Below are 12,547 nucleotides of genomic sequence, written 5' to 3'. Positions count from 1 at the left end.
GAACTCCTCCTGAGTCTCAGCTGCTGTTCTTTCTCACACTCCCTGCCCCCTCTCTGTCTCTCTCTCTCTGTCTCTCTCTGTCTTTGTCTCTGTCTCTGTCTCTCTCTGTCTCTCTGTCTCTGTCTCTCTCTGTCTCTCTGTCTGTCTCTCTGTCTCTGTCTCTGTCTCTGTCTCTGTCTCTGTCTCTCTCTCTCTCTCTCTCTCTCTCTCTCTCTCTCTCTCTCTCTCTCTCTCTCTTTCACTCTCTCATAGAGTGACCTGACAACTAGGATCCTAGTGTTATAATACCTTCTGGAAAAAATTCATCTGTAATTCCCTGCTTAAAATTTCCTTTGGTCCAGAGCATTAAAAATCAGATTTTTCAAGATGACATTAAAGGAATTTTATTCTAGGCTTTAATGTAGTTGTTCTTCTGCACTCATGGACCTATCACCTTTATAAGTTACATTCCTGGAAGCTTCTTAAATTTCTTATATTCTTGAAGAATCTTTGTCTTCACTTCAGATTAAGCCTTTACTTAGAAAAATATTGCTTCAGAGGGAATGTGGATCCTGAGTTCTGAACAAGGAGGGATGCCATTTTTATAAAGGGCACGTGGCAGGCTTCTCTTAGGTTTTGAACAAGGAGGGATGGCATTTTGTAAGGACCACATGGTGTAAGCCACATGATAGGTTTCCTCAAGCCTATTTCCATTAACACTGCCCCAAGCTACCTGGCCAACCAGGTATCCTATTTGGGAAGGACACACGGTAGGAACATACCCCTTGACAATAACCATACATTTAAAAAAATCATCAAAAAGCTAGAACCTCCCTATATCCCTTCCCTATATAATCCTCTTCATGCCCTTGGGCAGATTTCATCTCCTTCCAGAGATGACCGTGACCTGTCAGTAGTAAGTTTTGGGGCTGTTGGTAGACAGACTAATGTTTTGTCAGCTTTGCAAAAAAAGGAAGGAAAGGAAGGAAGGAAGGAAGGAAGGAAGGAAGGAAGGAAGGAAGGAAGGAAGGAAGGAAGGAAGGAAGGAAGGAAGGAAGGAAGGAAGGAAGGAAGGAAGGAAGGAAGGAAGGAAGGAAGGAAGGAAGGAATATTTTTGATGTCAGCCACCCTCAAACGCACAAATGAACAGGAAGGAAGGAAGGAGGGAAGGAAGGAAGGAAGCAAGAAAGCAAGGAAGCAAGGAAGGTATTGTTTTGATGTCAGCCACCCTCAAACGCACAAATGAACATGAACACACATGCATGGTTTTCACTTACTTTTTTATTATGAAGAATTCAAACAGGGAGAGTACACAATAAATGTTTGTTCAATGAATGTTTGTGAGATTGTCTAGAGATTGAGTTGATGTAATGCAGGTAATTCATAGATAGGTATGATTAGTGTCTACTCAATTTTGAGGGAAACAAAGCCAATGGTTCTTTAGAGGAGAAAACTAGGGATGAGAAAATGGGGGACATCATTTCAGTTCATCTCAGTTGGTAGAATAGAAGTAATGAGGAAATAGATTCTTGTAACTGGGTCATTCAGAAAGGAGAATTGTAATAGAAAGGCTTTTTCTGAAACTGATTCCAGAAACCAGAAATTAAAAAAAAAAAGGTATTGTTTTTATTGTGCAGTGAGAAGTGATATATAACTTTGCCTTAGAGAGATAATTGGGTCTTTCAAGCTCCAAGAGCATAAAAATACATAACAGCTAAACTTCTGTATATAATAAATCTAATATATAATGAGTAAGAGGTATGTTAAGTGGCTTTATTCCCAAAATCATTATTCATTTTACACTTGATTTTTAAAATAAAATAAATTTAATTTAAGTAAGTTTAACTTTCTTCCATTGTTACATATATTCAGACTGAAATAACCTAAAAGGTAACTATTTTATCACCAGCCAAAGCTATTCTTTTGGTTTAATTCTAATACAAATTTATTTTTCAGTTTTATTCTACAACTCTACTATAAGTCTACTGGTTCAATTTATTTCTTATTGGATTTTAAGCACTCATTTGCCTCTGTTTACCAAATTTATTGTTTTGGTCAGCTACTGATAAAACTAAAATATAATTTAGAGTATATTTACTATGAATGAGGTTTATTTAGACATTTATTGTAGAAATTAATTTCCTTAAAATAGTTACTAAAACATATTTAACTCCTGATCCATTTCTCTTAAACAGTCATACCCAGAAAATCATAGAATACTCACTTCAACTTTATAAATAAGACAACACACAAAATCACTTATAATATTAATAATAGCAGCCTATGAAGAATTTATGTTGGTAGGGGAGAAGTAAAGATGACATTACCTATAAGTACATAGCCCAAAGACTTAAATAAAAAATTAGCACAATACTTACCTGGCAGGGGAGATACCATGACCATGAAGGTGGTTTTCCCAGGGTGAGGCTTATCCATTGCACTCCGGATGTGCTGACTCCTGCAATTTCCCCAAATGTGGGAAATTCGACTGCATAATTTGTGGTAGTGGGGGACTGCGTTTGTACTCTCCCCTGGGAAAAAAAATTAGGGCAAATGCATATATTCAGCAAAATAATAGATTTGAAGTCAACACACAAACCACCATGTTTTTTTTTTTTTGTTTGTTTTTTTTTTTTTTTGGTTTTTGGGCCACACCCGTTTGACGCTCAGGGGTTACTCCTGGCTATGTGCTCAGAAATCGCCCCTGGCTTGGGTGGACCATATGGGACGCCGGGGGATCGAACCGAGGTCCTTCCTTGGCTAGCGCTTGCAAGGCAGACACCTTACCTCCAGCGCCACCTACCCGGCCCCAAACCACCATGTTTTTATACATTAGCAATAGAAATACCAAGTTATGTAAATGATTCCATTTATAATACATCTATAAGAATAAATACTCAGGAAAAAAAGCAAAAAGGCAAATATTCATCTATTGAAAAATTGCAAAGTCTGCTGAGAGACATTAAGAAAGATAAAAGCAAATGGAAAAACACTCCATGTTTATCAATTATACGAAATAACATTGTTAAAATGTCCATACTATTTAGATGATCTAAAGATTCAGTGTAATCCCCATCAAAATCCTCAATAACATTATTTTAGGAAATAGAAAAAAATTTTAAAAATATAAGAACTTTAGAAAGCAAAACTTAATCGTGTAAAGAAGAACAAAGGAGAAGTCCTTATATTCTGATTTTAAAATCTAAAAGGGTTGGTATGACATAAAAGTAGACATATAGAGCAATTACATTGTGAGTTCTAAAATATACTTTTTAATGCTTGGTCAGGAATGTTCTTCAGAAAGGGTGTCAACAATACACCCTTTTGGAAAAAGGAGTCTCTTCAACAAATGGTGTATAAAATATATACCTATATGTAAAAATATGATGTTTAATTGTAACCTTTTACCATATAGAAACTTCAATTTTAAATTAAAGACCTAAAAGTGAGACTTGAAGATGTAAAATTTCCAGGAGAAAACAGGGAAAAGATTTGTAATTAGATTTGACAGTGAGTTTTTGGACATGATACTAAAGTATAGGCAATAAAAGTGAACAAATTGGACTATAACCATTTTATGATTTATGTACAACAAAAGGTAGCAGTCAACACAATGAAAAAAGGGAAACAAGAATTAGAACAAAGAAGATGCAAGCCATATATAACTTTTGAAAATAATAGATAACCTATCCAGCTAAAGATTACAAAGAAGGCTCATTCTAGAGGCCAACAAGTACATCTCAGACCTTCTGCTTACTTATTCATTCAGACCTTATTTATTCATTTCCCAGATTAGATTGACTTTCCAGTTTATACTCCAAGGCCTTTTTGGAATGGATATCATGATACTGTCTTTAAGACGGATATCTGGTGTGTTTTTATGAATTTATTATCTAATTGAAAGTGAGAGCCAAGGAAAAAAAGGATTGCATTATGTTTGTTTTGTTTGTTTGTTTGTTGTTGTTGTTTTGGGTCACACCCGGCAGCACTCAGAGATTACTTTGGGCTCTATGCTCAGAAATCTCCGCTGGCAGGCACAGGGACCTTCAGCATGGAAGGCGGACGCCTTACCTTCAGGCTATCTCTCAGCCCCTCATTATGATGTTTTTAACCTTGCTAACTAACAATGGCCATTGCAATAAGTATTCTTCCAATAATTCCATTATTCCAACCCATTGCATAGATTGAGGGGCTGGAAAGATAATTAGTTAAATTATTGTCCGTGTGGGTTTTAGTCTGAGAATTAGGTAATAATTTAGAAATCTGAGTCTTAAACTTGTTAAGAATTTGGCTAGAGGGGCCAGAGCATGGAGGTAGGACATTTGCCTTAAATCCAGAAGGGCGATGGTTGGAATCCTGGCATCCCATATGGTCCCCCGTGCCTGCCAAATGAAAGGGTTCTACTTTTGAAGAGCAGAAGAAATCCATACTGTGAATAGAATTGTACATTTCTAAATTCAAAGCACTCACCATTGTGTACAGTTGTTGCCACAGAACAATTCACAAAGCAAATTTTCTTCATAGCATTTTCCAATGATAGCTAATTAACACTGCATTCCCAGTGTGCTTCACTGATCTGCAGCTATTTTATAGCTATCAGTGCTGGTGTGAGGAACAGTGGTTGAGTCCCACTGAGCTAGGAAGAGATTATTGTCCTTGCACTCGGGAATTGATATATCAGAGTGAGTGACTACCTTAACCTTAAGAGAGTTTAATTTTTTTGGAGGCAAAATGCTAAAATGATAGTATGTTAGCATTTTTTATAAAACATGCTTTAAGAAACTATCCTACTATTTCATTCAGAATTTTCTGGCTTTATAGTTAATATTTATAGGTATCTTATGAAGTAGGTGAATATCAAGTAGCTCCATTTTACAAACAGAAATATGCATTGGGGGTTACAAAGGTGTGCAAGGTACGATGATAATGATAATGCTAGATTTTCCCTTTTTTTTTAATTCCTTTGGTTTGTTTTTGCCTTTAGATTGGGGGGGGGAGTCACGTCTAGTGCTTAGAGTTTACTTAGAGTTGTACTCAGAGTTTACTCTTGCTCTGTGCTCAGGGAATCACTCCTTGGTGATGCTTGGGAGAACCGATGTGCTCCCAGATTAGCTTCATCAAAGGCAAGTGGGTAATATTATATTTCTCCCGCACTATTGGGTTTTACTTGTGTTCCCTTCAAGTCATGGTGAGATTCTAGGGCCAAAATTACAACTGTCCACTCACTGAAAATATTCCTGCTCAGATTCCTAATAAGGGCTCTTGAATACAATCACCTCCAGGGTAGAAAAGCTGGCTTGAGTAAATGCTTGCTAAATGGGAGTCCTTGAGATATCAAATTGTAGGGCATATGTCAAGTTCAGAAATTCACTCAAATGCCTCTGGTGAGCCAGCCCCTGCCGCTGTATTCTCTATTGCGGAGTACTAAAGGAATGCACTGGAGAGGATAGGCCTGCTGTCTCCACACATGCCTCAGGCTCTTTAACATAAATGACCTCTGAGTCAGCAACTCAGCCTAGTCAGCCCACTTCTGTTGCAACTGTTCCTCACCATGTCTAATTCTAATTGTCTTCGAATGGACAACTGTGTTGTGCTTCATGGGATTCAAGATTTCTAGGTTTCAAACAATAATCCACCAATACTAGGTCTTCAAAACAACTGTCTTAGTCTCTCCAATCAAAATAAAAAAATGTTTTCTTGGGGCTGGAGAGATAGCATGGAGGTAGGTCATTTGTCTTGAATGCAGAAGGACAGTGGTTTGAATCCTGGCATCCCATATGGTTACCCTAGCCTGCCAGGAGCAATTTCTGAGCTTAAAGTCAGGAGTAACTTACCCCTGCGTGCAGCCGGGTGTGACCCCCAATTTTTTTTTCCTTTGATTTGCCCATAGTACTTCGATTATCCTTTCATCTTAATTTCTTCCAGGTATATGTTTTTGTTCCCATTGTTTTTACTTCCTCTATCCCATTTCTAGCATTTGTAAGGACCTTACAAATAAGGTCCTTGTTTCTTTTGTAGCATCTATCCTGGGCTTTGCATATCAGGGGGTACTTGAGATTATCTTCCACCTGAACTGAAATTAATCATTTGGATACAAAATGAATAAAGGCTGATCCTAGATATCATAGTGGACTATAAACAGTGTATTATAAGAGTTAAAGTGAATCTCAGATGAATCAAGATAAGAATAACAGGAAAGAGGCTGATATTTCAGCAAGGGAGAATCTCATGTATCAAAAAGTAGACTTTGAAGGGAAGGATGTGGGAGTAGAGTATTAAGTGGGTACAGTTTGCAAAATATTATGAAACCTCTGCTTGCACAATTATGACACTGTCCACCTTTCATGTATCTTGCTTTCAGATGAACATTTTTCTGAAACTGGGGTTGGACAAAATCATGATAGAGGGAATAGACAGACAGACATCTTCACATTTCCATAGGCTCAGATGAATGTTCTCCAGATTTGCTTTAGAGGTTGCATGCTTACTTTTCCTTTTAAATGGAAATGAGATGTGTCTGCACTGCCTTTTTCTATCCAAATTGTAATTTTGCAGGGCTTTGAAGTCAGGAGTGTGGTAAATTTAATGATATTATATGAAAGCTGAATGCTTTCCCCATAAAAGATTTATTTAAAAACCCCAAAATTCCATAAATTATCATTATTTTTTTATTGGGGGCAGGGGTGGCAGCTTTTGGTCATACTGGATTAGCAGTGCTGAGGGTGTTCATAGACCCATGCAATGACTAGAATGGAACTTGGGCCTCCTGCAGGCAAAGCATGTGCCCTCACCCTTTGAGCCATCTTCCTCAACCCTCATGGTATTATCTGAAGAGCAGTGGCCCTGAAATTCTTCTTCCACTGTTGGACATAACATCTGCTCACAATAATTGTAAATTCACTTCCAGAATTCATAAAGTTCCCTATGTTCATGCAAGTCTTTGAAATGCCTCCGGCAACTGCTCAATCTCTTGTATGGAGCAGCCGAAGCAGCCACAACAGCTGTGGGATTCACCAGGGCTTGTCTCTGCTCCATTTCTGGCAGCAGGCAACAACTGCCAAGCCACTCTCCCTCAAAGCCTGCAAATTGTAAACCCATTAAGGTTTAACTCATAGGGGACAACAAAGAGAAAAGCCTTTGAATGTGAGCTCTGTGTGGGATGCTGGAAACCTCTGGCACCTGGCTTGTCCTCAGGACCAGGGTGATCTGGAGGGAAAGTTACAAGCAGCCCAGGGAGTATTTTCACAGGTTTTCTAAACAAAGGATTCTTTCTTCAAATGACATACAACTCTTTTCTGATTGCTAATTAACCAAACCTAGTGAAAAACAAGCCATTTCTGTAAATAGAAGTTGTGTGTGTGTGTGTGTGTGTGTGTGTGTGTGTGTGTGTGTGTGTGTGTGTGTGTGTGTATTGAGAATGTGAAGGTGGGTAGATGTGCATTTAAATGTGGTTTATTTGATATTTATAATTTTTGAGGCCATGGCATGTAACCATGTCTTGTGTTTGGCAAGATGATAAGGGACTGTTGCAAGACTCCTCATCCATGTTATTTCTCCTGTGTGCAGGGCAGCCCTGCAGCCATCCTTGGCTAGTGAATGTTGACAGTTTGCTATGGACATTTGCATTGGAGAGTGATAGCAGATTGCACCTGGGAGACCTGGAGAACCCGGGTCTTGGACACTATTTGTGTCTCATCTGGCCCTCCTGTTTACTTCCAGGGAACATCATCAACTCTTTAGGAAGTGTCTTCTCACCCATCTGCCTTTCATTACTACTTTGTTTACTTTCCCACCCAAGAGCCTCAGCTTTGTCAGTGACAGTGCCTTTTGTATCTCATATCCACTTGAAAATTTGAAAGCCTGGTTCCTCAGAAGCCCCTCCAAGCGGTTGGCAGATTTTGTAAAGGCTATCTCAAACTTGGCACATACTTTCACCTAGTCCAAGCCTGTCCAGAATCAGGTGGGCTTTGTGTAATTGTGGCTGAGGTTTCCAATTCTACCTCTTTTCACTTGGATCCTTCACTTACCTCTCTTTGGGGTGGTTATGTAAGTTTTGCAGTTTAGTGTTTTGAAAGAGTTTTTTATCTTGTGTATTTAATGCACCATTTTGTTGCTCATTGTGTGGTTGCCTATCAATTTAGTCTTTGCCTTGCTGATGTTCGAGCAGTATTTCTCATTTATGTGAATATGGGTCTTTTTGTTTATGAGTCTGTGTACAGAGAAAAAAAGCTCTTCACAGGCCTCTAGTGGACACGGAGCAGACTGCAGAAATCTGGTATTGAGATTTTTCAGAATAGACCTTGGAATCAGACAATACCCATATATGATCTTCGCTTGATTTTTTTTTTTTTTTAGATTTTAGAGAGTTTTTATTTATTTATTTTATTGAAACCATTGTGATTTGCAAAGTTCTTCATAGTTGGGTTTTAGACATACAATGAATCAGGGCCAATTCCACCACCAGTGTCCAACTCCTTCCACCAATTCTCCCCAAGTGCACCCTATATACTGCTCTCTCTCCCCACCTTCTGCCTCTGAGCCTGCCAGTATGGTAGGCCCATTTTCAGTTTAGATTGTTAAAGTTTAGGTCTCTTGATTCTATGTTGTTGCCTTTGGCTTGGATATTTAGTTCCATCCTATTTTAATACTACCAATGCACCTGAGACTGCCTGGCCCCGGGCCCCCATCTTTTAATATTTGTATTTCTCCTCTTCCACTCAGTTTCTTTACTTCTCACTATACTCTGGGCCACGGGGGTTTGAGACAACTCCCATTTAGACCATTGTGTTTCTTTATACAGTTATTCTAAATATCACATGTGTTTACCTGATTTTTAATTTAATAGTATAATATATTTGAAGACAAGGGAATTAAAGAAATGGTGAAATTAAATTTCTGGTTCATTCTGATCGAAATATTTGACAGCTTTTTTCAGTTATCCATTGTTGCCTATTACCTAATTGAACCAAGTACCTGGCTAAATGATTCATTCAATTTCTATTTTATAATAGTAGCTGAATTTTAAAATTTAAGTAATAACATTAATTATACTTTTAATTAGTTTCTCCTCATAATTGTACCAAGAATGTGAAATTCTTGGTATTTTCTCATGTTTTGTAGCAAAAATGTGAAATCCTTATTATTTTAATAAATTTGTATACCCAAATGTATCATCTCAAAAGAGTTGGAAATACTCAGCCTCTAGAGAGATGTGGGGAAAAGAAATATTCTAGAGACTTTTGCTATGTCTTCGAAGACCACAGTATGCAAGCTTCTTTCCCAGCCTCAATGATTTTCAAAGTTTTTTTACATATCTTGTTTTATGTGCCTTCTGAAATAGCTCTCTCTCCCACCAATTTCCCACCTGGTGAAAATGTTTCTATCTTTACAGACCCAAGGCTAATTCCAGCTTTCATTTATAACCCCTCCCTCCCTGCAACAACAACATTAAATGAACTCCTCTGCCACATTCCATGTTTAAAGTTAACTGGTTACAAAAATAAGTTTGTAAAAATCTCTTTCTACTGTTGGATTAATACAGTTAATTCTACCTCATGGATTATATACAGTACTATGTTTTATACTTTTCTTTCTCCTCATTATTTTAAATTCAGTTGCTAGCATATATCTATGACTTCTATGATTTGCTGACTTAGCAGTGATTCCTTATGATAGTCCTCTTGGGCACAGTTAGGAGTGAGGGGATTGGATCATCATCTCCTTTGGATGATGTCTTACTTCTTTTTTACTTATAAAGTCATAGTAATTTTAAGGCCTTGAATTAGTTATCTTTTTTCTAGAGTTTTGAAATGCAGGTGATATTTTCAATTTGGAATGAAATGTTTTGCTCTGGTATTAACAAACACATCTGTGTTAGTGAACCAATTGTTTGGGGTTAAAGGGGAGATTGGGCCATGGACTCTTGAGCTCCAAATATCTAGTAGTTGACCTCCTAATGGCACTAAGAATTAGACTAGCTTCAGTGTTTGTCACTGTTTGTCAATAATACTTTGTGGCTGAAACTTGCAAAGCATTTGAAAGTACTGATTCAATGTTTAAATTTGTATATAGCTAAGCCACCTGGGACTGAATTTTAAACTATATAAAAGGACAGTGAGATTATGATGAGTCAGTTACTTCAAAAAAAAAAGCTGTGAATTTGGATAAATAGAATTAAATACACACACACACACACACACACACACACACACATATTGGTTTTTGGGCCACACCCAGTGATGCTCAGGGGTTACTCCTGGCTATGCACTCAGAAATTGCTTCTGGCATGGAGGACCATATGGGGCGCTGGGGGATTGAACCGCAGTCTGTTATAGGTCAGCCGTGTGCAAGGCAAACACCTTACTGCTGTGCCACCACTCCAGTTCTAAAGATAATATTTTAAAGAGGTTGATTGATTGCTACTCAGTGTTACAGTTATGAGACTTATTGAGGTCTCAAAATGATATAATGCACAAAGTTATGGAAGAGACTGATTAAAAAGCAAGTGGTCATTGAAGCATTATTTACTTAAAGTTTTGTTTAATTATTTTCAGAGCTTAGGTTCCAGAAATTTTAAGCATTAATGTAATTATTTAATTTTTGAATCACATTCAACAATGCTCAGGGCTTATTCCTGGAACTGTGTTCAGGAATCACTCTTTAAGGACTCAGTCACTATGTGGCACTAACGGTAAAACCTGGGTCAGCCACATGCAAGGCAAGCACTCTCTCAATTGTATTAAAGTTCTGGTTTTCTTATTATCATTCATGACAGTAGTCAGGGAATACTCCTCAATGCACCCACGGATCAGTCTTGGAGATGATCATGGATCTTATGGGGTGCTGGGAATCCAAATAGGTTGAGCAACATACAACGGAGGCTCCTTACATGCTTTACTCTCTCTGTCCCAAACTTAAGATATTAAAAAAATATTTGCGAATCATGGGTTTAAAGAGTAATTTGAGTAATAAACTCTGAAACCTATAAAATATCAAGAATTACTGTTATATAAGAGATGGTTGAAAGAGTATGTTTTATAGTATAGAATTTCATTTTTGGTTTGTTTTGGGCCACACTCAGTGATGGTCAGGGCTTACTCCTGGTGGGACTCACAGGACAGTATGGGGTACTGAGGATAGAATTTGAGTCATCAACATGCAAGACAAGAGCCCTACCTGCTGTACTGTCATTCTTTTTATCTCCATATAGCCAGGATGTGGTATACTTGATCTGTTGATTAAGCTCTCTTATTTGAATAGTCAGCAGTTTTATTATCCAGGACCCTCATGACTACAATAGAGTATGAACTGAAGAGCATAAATAGTTGTGTGCTAGCGCTGCCATCATAGAGAGCACTGCCATCCCTAGAGCATGGAAAATATGTGTGTCCTAGCATCAGATGTACAGCTGATGAACCCTGTAAATTCCTTGGCTTTCCCTGTGAGCACTGTTCATAGATGTGTGGTCCCCAGTGAGAACCACAACCAAGTGCATATGGCAGCTTATTGGAACAAAGAGAAACTACAAATATAGGTAAGATCATGCCCAAGGACACCAGCCTAAGCAAATGGGATATCTGTGCTGCTGCAAATTACAGCAGCTTCTGGCTTGGGACAACAAACAGCCCAAACATCCAGGTGAGACCATTTTCAGGGGCCTGGCCTCAGGAGTAGGCTAAACCTTACAGGACCTCAAGATAATCTTTGTCCCAAATAAACTTATCTGAGACTTCCCTAGCAGTGGGGAAGACTAACAGAGACACAGGAATGAAGCACATTGAGACTATAAAATTAAGGATAACAAAACAGAGCAAAACCCTACTACTTCTTGTGGCAGAAGATTGCAGTCCTACAGATCGAAATCATACTAATCTTCTATATAACCTCCCTGAAATGGAGTTCAGAGTGGAAATGCTTAGGATGTTCAAAGAGCTCAAAGAAACAATGGAATATACTGCCAAAAAAAAAACACAGGAGGATATGAGTGCAATAATGAGAAAAATACAAACAGAAATGTCTCAACTGAAAAACTTGGTAAGCAGAATGAAAAATTTATTGGAAGGCTAAAAAGTGAATTAGTGAGCTCAAAGGTAAAGTGCAGAAAACCTCCAAAACAACAACAGTAGATGGAAAAAATTTCATAACAGATAAACAGAGGACAATAGATCTCTGGAATAAATTCAACAGAAACAACTCAAGAACAATTGGGGTTCCAGAGAGCCAGGAAGAAAACCTCTATAAAGAAGTTACAGTGAATGACATAATTGCTAAGAAATTTCCGGAGCTGAAGTGGTCATGTACCCACATTCTGGACACTAAAGAGTGCCAGCTAAAGAGACCCAAATAAAAATACCCCAAGGCACATCCTAGTCACAATAATGGAAATCATAGAGATCGAATACTGAAAGCAGTAAGATAAAAAAAGGATATTAAATACAAAGAAAAGCATCTTTAAGATTTACAGCAGATTTATCACAGCCCTTCAGATACAAAGACAGTGGTGTAATATAGTGAAAAAAACTGTATCTCAGTCAGGTTTGAAGGAACAATGTACAGACAAAGAGCTCAG

At 38.0% G+C, this 12,547-nt stretch overlaps 1 protein-coding gene and 1 non-coding gene across 3 annotated transcripts in view; both read left to right on the top strand.

The window, feature by feature from the left end:
- STARD13 (StAR related lipid transfer domain containing 13) overlaps positions 1-12,547 on the top strand; it is a 273,101-nt gene that overhangs the window by 119,637 nt on the left and 140,917 nt on the right. The window lies entirely within an intron of this gene.
- LOC126017103 (U1 spliceosomal RNA) lies at positions 2,350-2,513 on the top strand. Its single transcript, XR_007498776.1, has one exon. It is a non-coding gene; the product is annotated as a U1 spliceosomal RNA (small nuclear RNA).

Source organism: Suncus etruscus, chromosome 8 (assembly GCF_024139225.1).
Source record: "Suncus etruscus isolate mSunEtr1 chromosome 8, mSunEtr1.pri.cur, whole genome shotgun sequence".
Classification (NCBI taxonomy): domain Eukaryota; kingdom Metazoa; phylum Chordata; class Mammalia; order Eulipotyphla; family Soricidae; genus Suncus; species Suncus etruscus.
This window is presented reverse-complemented; position numbering and strand designations above follow the sequence as displayed.